This window comes from Malus sylvestris, chromosome 5 (genome assembly GCF_916048215.2).
Source record: "Malus sylvestris chromosome 5, drMalSylv7.2, whole genome shotgun sequence".
Taxonomy (NCBI): Eukaryota; Viridiplantae; Streptophyta; class Magnoliopsida; order Rosales; family Rosaceae; genus Malus; species Malus sylvestris.
This window is the reverse complement of record NC_062264.1, coordinates 7,155,295-7,168,790: the sequence shown is the minus strand read 5'-3', so window position 1 is coordinate 7,168,790 and position 13,496 is coordinate 7,155,295. Positions and strand designations below refer to the sequence as shown.

Genomic DNA, 13,496 nt, shown 5'->3' with positions numbered 1-13,496 from the left:
ACACACTCTTGATCAAGATAGTGTGAAGTTAAACCAATTTATGGTGCCAACAAAAGCTTCATCAAATGAGTTCAACCATAATTCTTAAAAGCTTCACACACTCTTGATCAAGACAGTGTGAAGCAAAACCAATTTATAGTGCCAACAAAAGCTTCATCAATGGAGGGCAACCACAATTCTCAAAAGCTTCACACACTCTTGATCAAGATAGTGTGAAGCAAAACCAATTTATGGTGCCAACAAAAGCTTCATCAAAGGAGTTCAACCACAATTCTCAAAAGCTTCACACATTCTTAATCAAGATAGTGTGAAGCAAAACCAATTTATGGTGCCAACAAGAGCTTCATCAATGGAGGGCAACCACAATTCTAAAAAACTTCACACACTCTTGATCAAGACAGTGTGAAGCAAAAATAATTTATGGTGCCAACAAAAGCTTCATCAAAGGAGTTCAACCACAATTCTCAAAAGCTTCACACACTCTTGATCAAGACAGTGTGAAGCAAAACCAATTTATGGTGCCAACAAGAGCTTCATCAATGGAGGGCAACCACAATTCTCAAAAGCTTCACCCACTCTTGATCAAGACAGTGTGAAGCAAAACCAATTTATGGTGCCAACAAAAGCTTCATCAAATGAGTTCAAACACAATTCTCAAAAGCTTCACACACTCTTGATCAAGACAGTGTGAAGCAAAACCAATTTATGGTGCCAACAAGAGCTTCATCAATGGAGGGCAATGATAGGAGCATATTTATGCGACTGAGTTAGCTTGTTCTCGTGCATTTATGTTGTTATTTCTTAGTTAATTATGTATTTTAAGCTATTTTCATGTGTTTGTAGGTCCATAGGCTTTATGAAGCAAAAAGATGCATTTTGGTGCATTTTGGGCTTGGAATGAATAACACATGCATGGAGCAAGGTGGATGGACGAAATTGAAGACTAAAGAGGCTAGGAATGTGTTAAAGAGAAAGAAGAATTAATGTAAAAAGGACAAAGAGCTCAGCCACAAAGGGGTGTCACTCAACCATTCACCTTTCCATCCTTGCTGTGCATCACCATTGCACTCCCTTTGGATTCCTATGCCGTGCATCATCATCCATGTTCCCTCCATTGACTCATTTGTTGCATCATTCCACCTCCCTTTCCTTTCTCTACCATGTGCACAATCATTCATGTTCCCTAGCTGCAACACCACTCCATTTTACCCCCATGTTTTGCATCATCACTTCACTTTCACCTTTGAATCATTTCAAACACCACTCATTGCACTCACTTGCTACACAATTCCTTGTTCCCTCCATCATTTCAATTTCATGCATCATTACATTGAATCATTGCACTCAATTGCTACACCATTCCTTGTTCCCTCCATCATTTCAGATTTTATGCATCATTACATTGAATCATTGCACTCAATTGCTACAACACTTCATGTTCCCCTCCATTGCCATGCACTTCCTCTATAAAAGGAAGTGTGTGTAACATAAATTTAGTTCATACTTGGTTAGATCATTCACTCCCATTTTCAACACAACCTTCATCCAAACACATCCATTCATCTTCACATCCATTCCTCCATGCAAACAAACCTTCAAACACTCACCAACATCTTGTGCCGTAGCAAAGGAAGGGAAGGAAAGTGCTTGGACGTGCTTGTTATCCAACTTGGATCGTTGGAGCGTTTAGGTGTTTTCTTTCTTTTGTTTCTAATGTTTAAATTCATTTCCTTTCGTTTTGTTGTAAATATGAGTGGCTAAACCCTTTTTGGCTAGGGGTGATTTCAAAGCCATGATTATGTGTGCAATATAATTTGATAAATTCCAGTTATGAACTCTTGAATCGTGAATGCAATTGGCTTAACTATTTGATTGATAACTTATTTGTATTTGTTAATTAAGGGTCAACACTTAATTGGCATGCATAAAATCCGTTGCTAGAATATAAGAAAGTTTCACATAATCGTTACAAACTTATATTCATAAGTAGTGGAGGTCGCTTATAAATGATCGCGTTAAGTTTAATTCTAGCATGAGTAACATGATGTCATAGTTGCAAGTGCTTTGTCAATGCTTATGATTTTCATTAAATGTAATGATATTTGATTGTATCTCTATTATGATGTCATGTAGGGAACTTTAGAAGAATGTTTTGGGTTGTCGAATGATGTCATCCAATCCAATAAAACAAGGAAAATCTGAGAGTTAACTAGTGATGTCACGATTAATTTGGAGCATTGTCGTTCATAATTCAATGAAGTAGTAACTGGAAATCGAGTTATCTGCATACATGTCATGTGTGGAGAAAAAGCCTCTAGCTATCCCATCCATCAACTTATTTCTCAAATTTGTTTTACAATCTGTCTAGGTTTTCATACTTGTTTGTTTGTTTCAACTTCATCCAAAACTCAATCCCCCTTTACTTTAGTGTGTCTAGTTAGTTAGAATCTGTTTTAATTTGTGTTTTTAAATGTTTTGATTCAAGTAAAAGTCAATTTTCGTCCAAAGTCATTCATAGTGTTTAGTTTAAGTTTACTTGGTTGTTTTAAGCTGTTTTGAGTATTTTAAGTTTGCTTTGAGTCTTGTGAGTCTTGTTAAATGTTTTTAAGTTTAGTTTTATGTTTTTGAGTCAGTTTAGAGGTTATTAGCAAGCCCTCCTAATCCCCGGTCCAGAACGATCCCTACTTATACTTATACTACAATTGTCAAAAGAGGGTTAAATTTGTGTGTTAAGTTAATTTTCGCATCAGGCAACCACAATTCTTAAAAGCTTCACACACTCTTGATTAAGACAGTGTGAAGCAAAACCAATTTATGGTGCCAACAAAAGCTTCATCAATGGAGGGCAACTACAATTCTCAAACCTTCGAGGCAAATTCAAGACTGTTCGAAGCAAATTCAATTTATATGGTTCATCCAAACCTTTGACTACTACAAGGAGTGGCTTGCATCACAATATCTTACTCAACAGTGTGGAAGTAAAATTTGTATATGTTGTCTCTCCCACATTTTCAAATTTCTAGTTTCCCAAAAAAAAAAAGAAAAAAAAAAGGGAAATTCAACAAAGCTTCCTCAATGGAGGACAACTACAAATTCTCAAAAGCTTCACACTATCTTGATCAAGATAGTGTGAAGCAAAATCAATTCGTGGTACCCAACAAAGCTTCACCACAAAAGCTTCACCACAAAAGCTTCACCAACAAAAGCTTCATCAATGGAGGACAACTACAAATTTTCAAAAGCTTCACACTATCTTGATCAAGATAGTGTGAAGCAAAATCAATTCATGGTGCCGAACAAAAGCTTCAACTCCAAAGCTTCACCTACAAAGCTTCAACTCTAAAGCTTCACCCACAATAACTTCACCTACAAAAGCTTCACCCATAAAAACTTCACCCACCACAAAAGCTTCACCTACAAAAGCTTCACCCACAATAGCTTCACCTACAAAAGCTTCACCCATAAAAGCTTCGCCCACCATAAAAGCTTCACCTATAAAAGCTTCACCCACAATAGCTTCACCTACAAAAGCTTCACCCACAAAAGCTTCACCCACCACAAAAGCTTCACCTATAAAAGCTTCACCCACAAAAGCTTCATCCCCTACAAAAGCTTCACCCACAAAAGCTTCACCTACAAAAGCTTTACCCATAAAATATTCACCAACAAAAGCTTCCCCCACCACAAAAGCTTCACCACAAAAGCTTCACCTACAAAGCTTCAACACAAAAGCTTCATTTACAAAAGCTTCACACTATCTTGATCAAGATAGTGTGAAGCAAAATCAATTCATGGTATCCAACAAAGCTTCAACCTCAAAGCTTCACCTACAAAGCTTCACCTATAAAGCTTAAATTATATATATATTTTCGGAAATTCAAAAATTCAAAAATTCGAAAATTTGAAAATTCAAAAAAAAAAAAAAAAATTGCCAAGGCCTCATCTTCTTTAGGCCTAACAACTTTCATAACAAATATATATGAAGGAGTTTTGGGCTACCACTTAGAAAAGAAAATGGTGAAGTTTTGTTACTTTGGAAACTTGGCTACTAGCAAGACACCTCTTTCGTCAACTCCCTCGACCGGAGACTTGGGGAACTCCTACCATATGCTATTGTACCTTGATACTCGGAAGTCTCACGACCACTCAGTGACTTGGATTTTTTCAAGTCTCCAACCGAGAAGTTTTCCTCACTCGGGAAATTAAGGGAGCACTACCTCAACCTACATGATTCACTCACAAAGCTTCAACATACAAGATTCAACAAAAGGAAAAATTCAAAGAACTTAGTGAAGAAGGCCTTGGTGTATTTAACACAATACGTTGAAATGAAGCAAAGCTTATTTATTGATATCTCCGATAAGTTACAAATATGTACATATACATGAATCAAAATAAACAAACAAGAGGGAGCCTTCACAAAGGTTGCTCAGAAGAAGTCTCAGCAGTCGGCAGAGCCCCAGAAAGAGGAGGCACCAAAGGGTGATTCTTCGGAGCCTCAATACTAGGTAGAACCCCAGAAGGAGGAGGCACCGAAGGTTGATCATTTGGAGCTTCATTACGCGGTACAGCCCTAGAAGACGAAAGCAATAGATGTCTTTGGAACAAACCCACAAACCTCTAATGATCAAGTAAAATCTGACCATCAGATTCCTGCAGCTGGTCGAGCTTCCTCTTCATGTTTGTAGCATAGTCATGTGCGAGCCTGTGCAACTATTTATTCTCATGCTTGAGCCCTCTGATCTCCTGTTTGAGACTTATCACTTCAGTCGCCAATGATTCAACTTGGCGGGTTCGAGCAAATAGGCGTTGGGCCATATTAGACACAGAACCTGCATTGAGAGCCAGAGAATCCTTAATAGCCAACTCATCAGACCGTTTGGAAAGTAGTCTGTTATCTTTGGGAGTGAGAAGGTTCCTGGCCACCACCGCAGCGATCATATCATTCTTCATCACAGAGTCCCTAACAGTAAGAGGACCAGTAGGGGATAAGAAGGATAGGCACCATATGTTGTCTTGAGAAGGCATGGCTGCCTCTTCACCAAAGTTCAAGTCAAAACGACGGTCAGATAGGCCAAACATTCTCAGAAATGATGAAGGAGAAATGAAGTGCAATAAATCTTTGAAGTAAGGGGAAAATTCCTACAAGCAATAACTCTCTGAATGTACTTCTTGCACATAATTGGTGCCCTTATAAAAGAAAGGGTAACAGGGCCGTTGGTTTAAAAATCGAAGAGGCACCACTCTCCAGATTCCGAAGATGCACCACTTTCCACACACAACATCAGCTCCTCGGATACCATAGATAACTTTGCCAAAGATCTCTGACAAAGTTTAGACGCATAAATTTTGAAGGTCCAGCTACCCTACTATTACCCACAAGGGTAAAGGAACAACACTACTGCTTGATAACTAGAAAGTCCCAATGTGTGTCAACCTCCGTGCTCCGTGGCAAGGCAGACTGTCAAAAATGCCCAACCTTTGCTCACGTTCGAGAAAACACTCCCAACAAGATTGCTTGCTCAAAAATCGAAGAGGCACCGCCCTCCGAATCTCGAGAGCCAGACTCTCAACAAGATTACTTTCTCAAAAATCGAAGAGACACTGCTATCCGAATCTCAAGAGTCAAACTCCCAACAGGATTGCCTTCTTAAAAATCGAAGAGGCACCGCTTTCTGAATCTCGAGAGCCAGACTCCCAACAAGATTACGTGCTTAAAAATCAAAGAGGCACTGCCCTCCGAATCTCGAGAACCAGACTCCCATCAAGATTACTTTCTCAAAAATCGAAGAGACACTGCTATTCGAATCTTAAGAGTTAGACTCCCAACAGGATTGCTTTGTCAAAAATCGAAGAGGCATCGTTATCTGAATCTCGAGAGCCAGATCCTCGACAGGATTACTTGTTCAAAAACTAAAGAGGCATCGCTCTCTGAACTTCGAGAGCCAGATTTCCTTGGATAAAGCTTGTCTGCAATCTTCACATTCAACATCAGCTTTCCAGATACCACATACCACTTTTTCAAAGTGCTCTAACAAAGTTAAAACACATGAAGCTTGCAGCTCCCACTACATTGCTATGACCAAGAAGGGTAAAGGAATAACACTACTATTTGTTGTTAGGGAGACTCCTATATATGTCGACCTCCATCATCCACAGCCAGGCAGACTTGCAAATAACTCAACTTTTCTTCACATCTGAGAGGGCACTTTCAGCAGAGTCTCTCGAAATACTCAGCTTCTTTTCCTCTCGATAATACATCTGCAAACAAGCCACACCAGAGCAAGAGTATCTCATATCATCAATGTTAAAAGTAAGAGTATCCCATATCATGCTTTTTCCCTATCTTTTCCTTTAGCCTTTTTCTTACCTGCAAGATAAGGAGAAAGAAAGCAATCAGTCAGCATTTGGAATCAAGCTTCCAGTCAGGAACTGACTGCCTGAAACCCCTTGCCTGATTATTTACCTGGCATTGCTCTCGAGTACTCATCTTCAACATCTTATGCTTCCAGAGAAGATACCACATCTGCTGAGGAACAGATAAGGCAAGTGAGAAGGATATAAGGTAGCATGTGGAGACAAGCGTAACAAAACACGTGCCGATACATCCACTACTTTGTTAACAGCAAAAGTATCCCATATCATTAAGGTTGAACGTACTCTAGATTTGATGAACTTGTTTTGACCCTAAAATTCTTGAGTCGGCCTTATACTCTGGAGGAAACCAGAAAACCCTCAAGCCCAGTTCAAGAATAAGCCTGTGGAAAGTTACTTCTTCAAAAGCAAAATTATCTCATATCATCTCTTCTCCATTTGCTTCTCCTTATCCTTGTTTCTGTTTACGACACAAGGAGAAGAAGAACAATCAACCGGAAGCCGAAGTCGAACCTCCGATCCAGATTGCTTGCTTGGAAGTCTGATTGCTTATCTTGTCTGTTACATCCTTAGGCAAATCTCCTAGCTCAGCGACTTGGGGGACTCCTACTATAGGGTTTGTATCGCACTTGACCAAGCTCGAAACTACAAGTAAACTTCAAGTGAAATTGATACATTACCTTGTGCATCTTCATCGGTTAAAGATACCACCCCTGGATAGAGGAAAAGTACTTCCAGAAAAGATGCCACATCTACATATGAGACAAATAAGACAAGTGAAAATGATACCACACTTCGGTACTTAGAAGTTTCGTGATTACTCAATGGCTTGGATCTTGCAAGTCCCCAACCGAGGAGCTTCCCTTATTCGGGAACTTAGGGGAGCACTGTTTGTACCATACTTGACCAATCTCGAAACTACTGCGCACCAATCAATGTTATAACGTCAAGGACCCAGAAGAGTTTCCCTTCAACCAGGAGGCCAATCACAGTGCGACACGTGTCAACATATGGTACGGTACCAATGGTACAAATTTTTTAGCATAACTTTGGTATGGTACGGTGGTATGGTAATTTGGCAAAAATTTCCACCCCTATATATCGCAGTAAGGTTAGCATGGTTTCATGCTACGCATGTTGGATACGTGATGGATATACAAGTGTTTGTTTGTTGAACAAGTTCACTAAAAACTGACCGTCCAAGAAGTTTCAACGCATCAAACATTACAAGGTTTCTGGCTGTAGTATGTAAATAGTTCTTAGTCCTAAGGCATCATAGGTATCTTATAGTTATAGATAACTTTGATTTCACCTCAAAGCCCTCAATGAGACCGCAAAGCCAATAGTGTGATATTCGGGTTCACATGTATAAGTATCAAGGTACATGAATGTGCAATAAGGAATCTATCACATTTTGGTATAATTATTCAATATAAGGATATATCCCTCTAAGCCATTTGAAGATCTATCTCGGAAATCTCTGGCCAAAGTAACTGTTGATCAAGCTATGTTTGTAACAACTGCTTCAACATGAGATGTATCATGATGATCATAGATAATTGTATGTGATTTGACATAATTCCATAGTATAAATCGTGATTGGGATATGGATGATAGAAGAATCGAATTGCATTGTAACTACTATCAAGGTACGAAAGAGTATCATAATTAGTTCACGTATACTTGTACTTGTCCATGTAGTCATGATATGCTGGTAGGTGTCACTCATGGGTTATGGAATTAGGTTAATTGATTAATTAATTTCACTGCCGGCTTTTGTTACTAAGAGGTCACACACATATGATAAGTTCTAGTAACGTTATATGGATAATGATTAGATATAATTAATTTTTAATAATACTGAATTAATTATTTGGACCCTTTGGACATGTTTGAATTAAATAGGCATTGACTTTATGTAATTAAAAGGGATTCAAGTCACAAACCCAAAGTGGGTAAGTGATTGAGCTAAGCGCATGGAACAAAGCCCATGCTGCCTAACCTTAGGAAGGTGTAGCAATGAGTCTATAAATACTCCTTGTGTTTCTCTCATAAAGATAATGCAAAAGTTGTTTAGTTTTGTCCCTAAAAAAAAGAGAAAAACCCCAAGCCAAAACACCTTAGTGCCATCCTTTCTATATTGATCAAAGTGAGAGATATTCCTAGCACATTTAAATCAATCACTCTATCATTTGTTACTAGATTTATCAGTGTGGATGCTCTTAGAGGCTCAACACTTGGGGAGTTTCATGTGATCAACCATGAAGATGAAGATTGCAAGCAAAGAGATGATCCAATCATGGGGCATGCACATAGCTAGAGATTTAAGTAAGTTAATATTTACGACTTCTTACTTTGTTGCTGTAGCGATTACAACCAACCATTTGGATTGTCACATCCCGACCTGGGCCCCACCACATCCCAGGCTCGACTCCGCTGTAGCACGATATTGGGCCCCGACCACACCCTCACGGTTTTGTTTCTGGGAACTCAAGCGAGCAGAACTTCCCAGTGGGTCACCTATCTTAGGAATGCTCTGGCCCCTTTCTTGCTTAACTTCGGAGTTCCTATGTAACCCGAAGCCAGTGAGCTCCCAAAAGGCCTCGTGCTAGGTAGAGATGAGAATATACATATAAGGCTTACATGATCCACTCCCCTAAGCGATGTGAGATGTTACATGGATAATGTGTTGTATGTTATTTGTTATTATCCGTTGCATATTTAATTATTCAAATTAAATTAATCTTAACAATATGACCGGAAACCCAACATGTTGTTAGCATGATTTATGTCTACAGACTTATGACTTCTAAATCTTGAACTCAATTGAGTTCCTTGGCCTTCTCTTTTACAAGTAATTCAAATTAATGTTTCCTGTATATTGATTCATTACTAGATATATCAATGTCAACTTGATAGTCGCCTTGAATGCATTAACATCTTCATAGTCGGACAATGATTTAAAAGTTGGCCGTCTAGGTGCTAAACAGCTGGCCACCGCTACAATTAATCCCTACACCTTTAAAAAAAAAAAAAAAGCACACCTAGACAGGCTTGGCGGTTTTGTGACTTCTTTTATTTTTTTTTCTACAAAATAACTTAGGGTCGTGACTCTCTCTCCGTCTCAACAGAAAATAGATGACTTCCATTTTACATTTTATTTTTTCAATAAATTGTAAGAGACTTTTGTTGGATACTTTGGATACTTGGATAAACATTCATTATGTTTCAATAAATTGGAGCACTTTATAATTTATATATTATTCTATTTTGCAATTTATGTTTCTCAATACAATTGTTGTATTTTTTTAAGTACAAACAAACACTTATTAATTTATATGTTGTATAATAAATTTAATTTAATAAATGACCGTTTAGGACCTTGCTTAAGCTCTCACCTAGTCCTCAAGCTCTAGATCCCTACCCGCTATCTAACTAACACAATTTTTAGAACAATGAGCATACTCAAGATGCCATGCGGGGGTTGAACTGTTTGCAATAATTGAGAAAGACAGAGTAAGCGGTTTGCATGGTGCGAGGAAAATAAAGGGCATATGTATGAAAAAGTACCATGATACATAGAGAGCGATTTTTTAGTATCCCGGAAAACTAACACCACATGTTTTTATATAATTAGAAGGAAGTGTCCTTCAATATGTACAATGATATATGATATTACATCCTATTTTTTGGGCACACTGAAAAATCTCTCATAGGATTAGTGCTCACTCACATCCAAAATGGTAATTTTTATTAATTTAGGGTTTGGCACACCTTTTCCTGCAACCACTTGTTGGGGTTAAACTATAGTTACATCTAATTAGGGTTTCTTGTGCGTGGGACTTTTGAAAAACGTGATAACATATAAAAATCCCAAGTGGAGTATATATGAAAATCCCAAGTGCAAATGCATGAAATGTAATGCATGTGATCATACCTTGAATTTGTACCAAGCTACTTCATTTCTCTTATGAAATCGACCTTGAATTGCCGATTGCCGCTACTATATTTCTAAGTCTATCCTATTAGGTAATTGAGTGATAATAGCAATTACAAGTAAATATGTGTGTAGTTTTATAGTCAAGTAAGCCTATTGACAAAAATCCTAACTTAGGACATAAGTTCTAGACTAACATGAGCCCTTGCTCAATCGAGGACCCTAGGCGGCCATCTCACCAGGCTCCTATTAGGACCGGCCGGCCTAAGGCAAAATGGTGATTAATGTAGATGAAATGTATAAGACATGTACATAAAATGAAAACTAAAACTATTTCAACTTGTTATGTCTTCATTCATTCTTCTTTATTTCTTTCTTTCCCTCTTACCACTCTTCTTTCATCCATCGTTCCTTCAAATACTTTCCTCATATCTCAATTAAAGAGATGAAGTAATGTCAATTATTATATATAGCGGACTGGAAAACGTTCTTAATTAATTGATACTAAAACAGATGAAGTAAATTGGAATCACTTATATGATTGATACAATCAAAGTTCTAAAAGACGCTAAACACTAGCTAGGTGGCGGGTTGGGCAGATTGGGTGGACTATGCGGATTTTTAATTTTTATATAACATATAAATATAAATGTCTACCTATACATTAAGAATACATATGATTGTATTAGGGACACATAAATTGCAAAATAAAATGACATGTAGATTATAAAGTATTAGAACATATTGAAAACCTAAGGAACAAGCATATTGAGTGTTCATCCAAGTATTTAACAAGTCTCTTACAATTTATTAAAAAATTAAATGAAAAATGAAAGTTATCTAACTTTTGTCTAAGTGAGAGTCGCAACCTAGGCGGGACGGTCGCCTTGCATCTAGGTGCCCTTTCTTAATTTTCAAACACATGAGAATTAATTGAGATGCTAGCTAGCCGTCTAGCGCCTATGCGAGGATTTTTAGAATAGTGGATACAATATTAGTGTAAAGAGTCAATCTGATATATATGATAATCAGCAAACAATAATTGCTTAAATTCAAAGTTATTGTATCTGAAGAAGAAGAGATTCCAAAAATAATGAATGTGTTAGAAGATAAATATATACATATTTATGATACAGTGCAGTGCCATGCAGAAACTGTAAGCAGATACCTGTCTTGCCACCCAAGAGATATTGTCCTTCCATCGTCTCTTTCGAAAACCTTGAACCCAGCTGCAGCTCCACTACTCTCTCCATCAAACTCAAGTGGAGAATAGTGAGTCCTAATTTTCAAAAGAAGTCTTGCTTGTATCTTGGACTTAGAGCTTAGATTTATTCCTTCAAAACCCTGACTCTCCATCTTCGTCTTCCATGTTTCCATCTTTTCAGTTTTCGGACAATTCTCATCGTTGTTATTGTCGTAATTGAGCATGCTTTTGATCTCTTTTCCAAGGTGGTTCTTCTCAATGCTCAACCTTTCAGCACTCTCTAATGGCAGACAATCATCTAAAGAATCAAACATGGCTGCAAAATAATGCAAAGACTCCATGAATCTCGATAAGAAACTTCGAGGACTTTTGCTCCCTTCTTGTTCAACCAAGATTACAATGGAAGGGTTGAGTAAATGTACAGATTTTAACAAGTCAGATATCTTCAAATTATTGCTCAATGTATTCAACTGAAAAACCAAATTCACAGCAATTGTTTCGTTTCTCTTTTTTCTCAAGTTTATGAGCTTTGAGCCTCTCAACAACCCTTGAAATTCAAAAACAAGATTCCGAAACCCCTTTGAGAAGCTTGTCAGTCTGTTCTCCGTTTCACGTAGCTCATCCACGCTTCTTCCGAACCCCGTTATTCTGAGCGATATACGATTGCTACTGCTTGCGTTCTCGGACAGAGACTGTATAAGAGAAGGCCACTGAAATCCATAGGAGACATCAAAATCAATAACATGTAATGCACGATTGTTCTTCTCTTGTTCCTTCTCAAATGCCTCAATGATTGCTTGGTTTGCCGTGAAATGAGCAAACTGGTAGTACGGAGAGACCCGGTAGAGAGCGGTGAACGCTACAAACTCTTCTTCACTCGTCGGTTCCTTCATGATCATGTCATAAAAGGGCGATTTTCGAGTGAGAAGCCTTGCAGCTAAGCCGTCTGCAAAATAAGCCACTACTCGTTGGACAGAGTCACCGCATAAGGAAACAATCTTGTATAACTCAGTGAGATGCTCCAAGGCTGAGCCGACATTGTTTTCGTTAACTGCGGTGGCTGTTATGAGCAACATGTGGATCAGGTGGAGGCCCCTTCCATCTTCACCATCAAGAGCAACCCCTTTCTTCTTGTGAAGGTCTAGTTTTTTTAGCATTTGTTCCCTCATTTGAAGAAGCCTAAATATCTTCCCTTCACAACCTTCATACGAGTTTAGAGGGCTCACCAAAATACTATTAGCAATACCATCGTCTCTTGATCTCTTTCTCTTCTTAAATCTCTCCTTCCCTGAACTTGTAACAATTGCAAGGCTAAGATTCAGAAACTCCTCCTCCTCATCTATGTCTTCCATGGATTTAGAGAGAGAAAAAAAACAGTCGAGAGAGAGAGAGAGAGAGAGAGTGTGTGTGTGTAGTACTGATTGATGAAAGAGATCATGAATGAGCATTTAAGGAAGTGGGGAGGGATGGAATATCTCATTACGAAAATTCCCTTCTGTCATTACATGGGAATGGATCAAAAGACATGAGAGATATTGAAGAATAGTTTATATAAAACATTTTTGTATATTTGTTCGGTGTGTCTTGGGCCAAGAAAACGTATTGATGATTTTTTATTTGTCTATTAAAATATGAAGGCAGTTTTGGAAATTTATGAAAAGTGTTTGATTAGTAGTTCGGATGGGTAAGAAGATGCCGTATGCATTCTGACAAAAAAACCAGCGGGCAAAAATTAGGGTATCAAACCTACCGTCCTTGAAAAATCGTCGTTATTTGCCATGTGCTTCTAGAAAGTATATTATATATATGTCCTAACAAATACTATTTTCTAGTTTTTCCCCCACTAAATCAAAGCCATATTCCTCTTTACTTCCTTTTCTTTAACTTTTGTTTTTCCTGAAAATGACTGCCATTTTGATGCTACAAAGAAGAAGGGCATTTGATTCCATTTTGTCAAATGGTTTGGGAAATTGGCGATGA

General features: G+C 38.1%; 1 pseudogene; it reads right to left on the bottom strand.

The window, feature by feature from the left end:
• Positions 1-11,330: 11,330 nt before the first annotated feature.
• LOC126623910 (GRAS family protein RAM1-like) lies at positions 11,331-13,056 on the bottom strand (annotated as a pseudogene).
• Between the last annotated feature and the right edge of the window lie 440 nt (positions 13,057-13,496).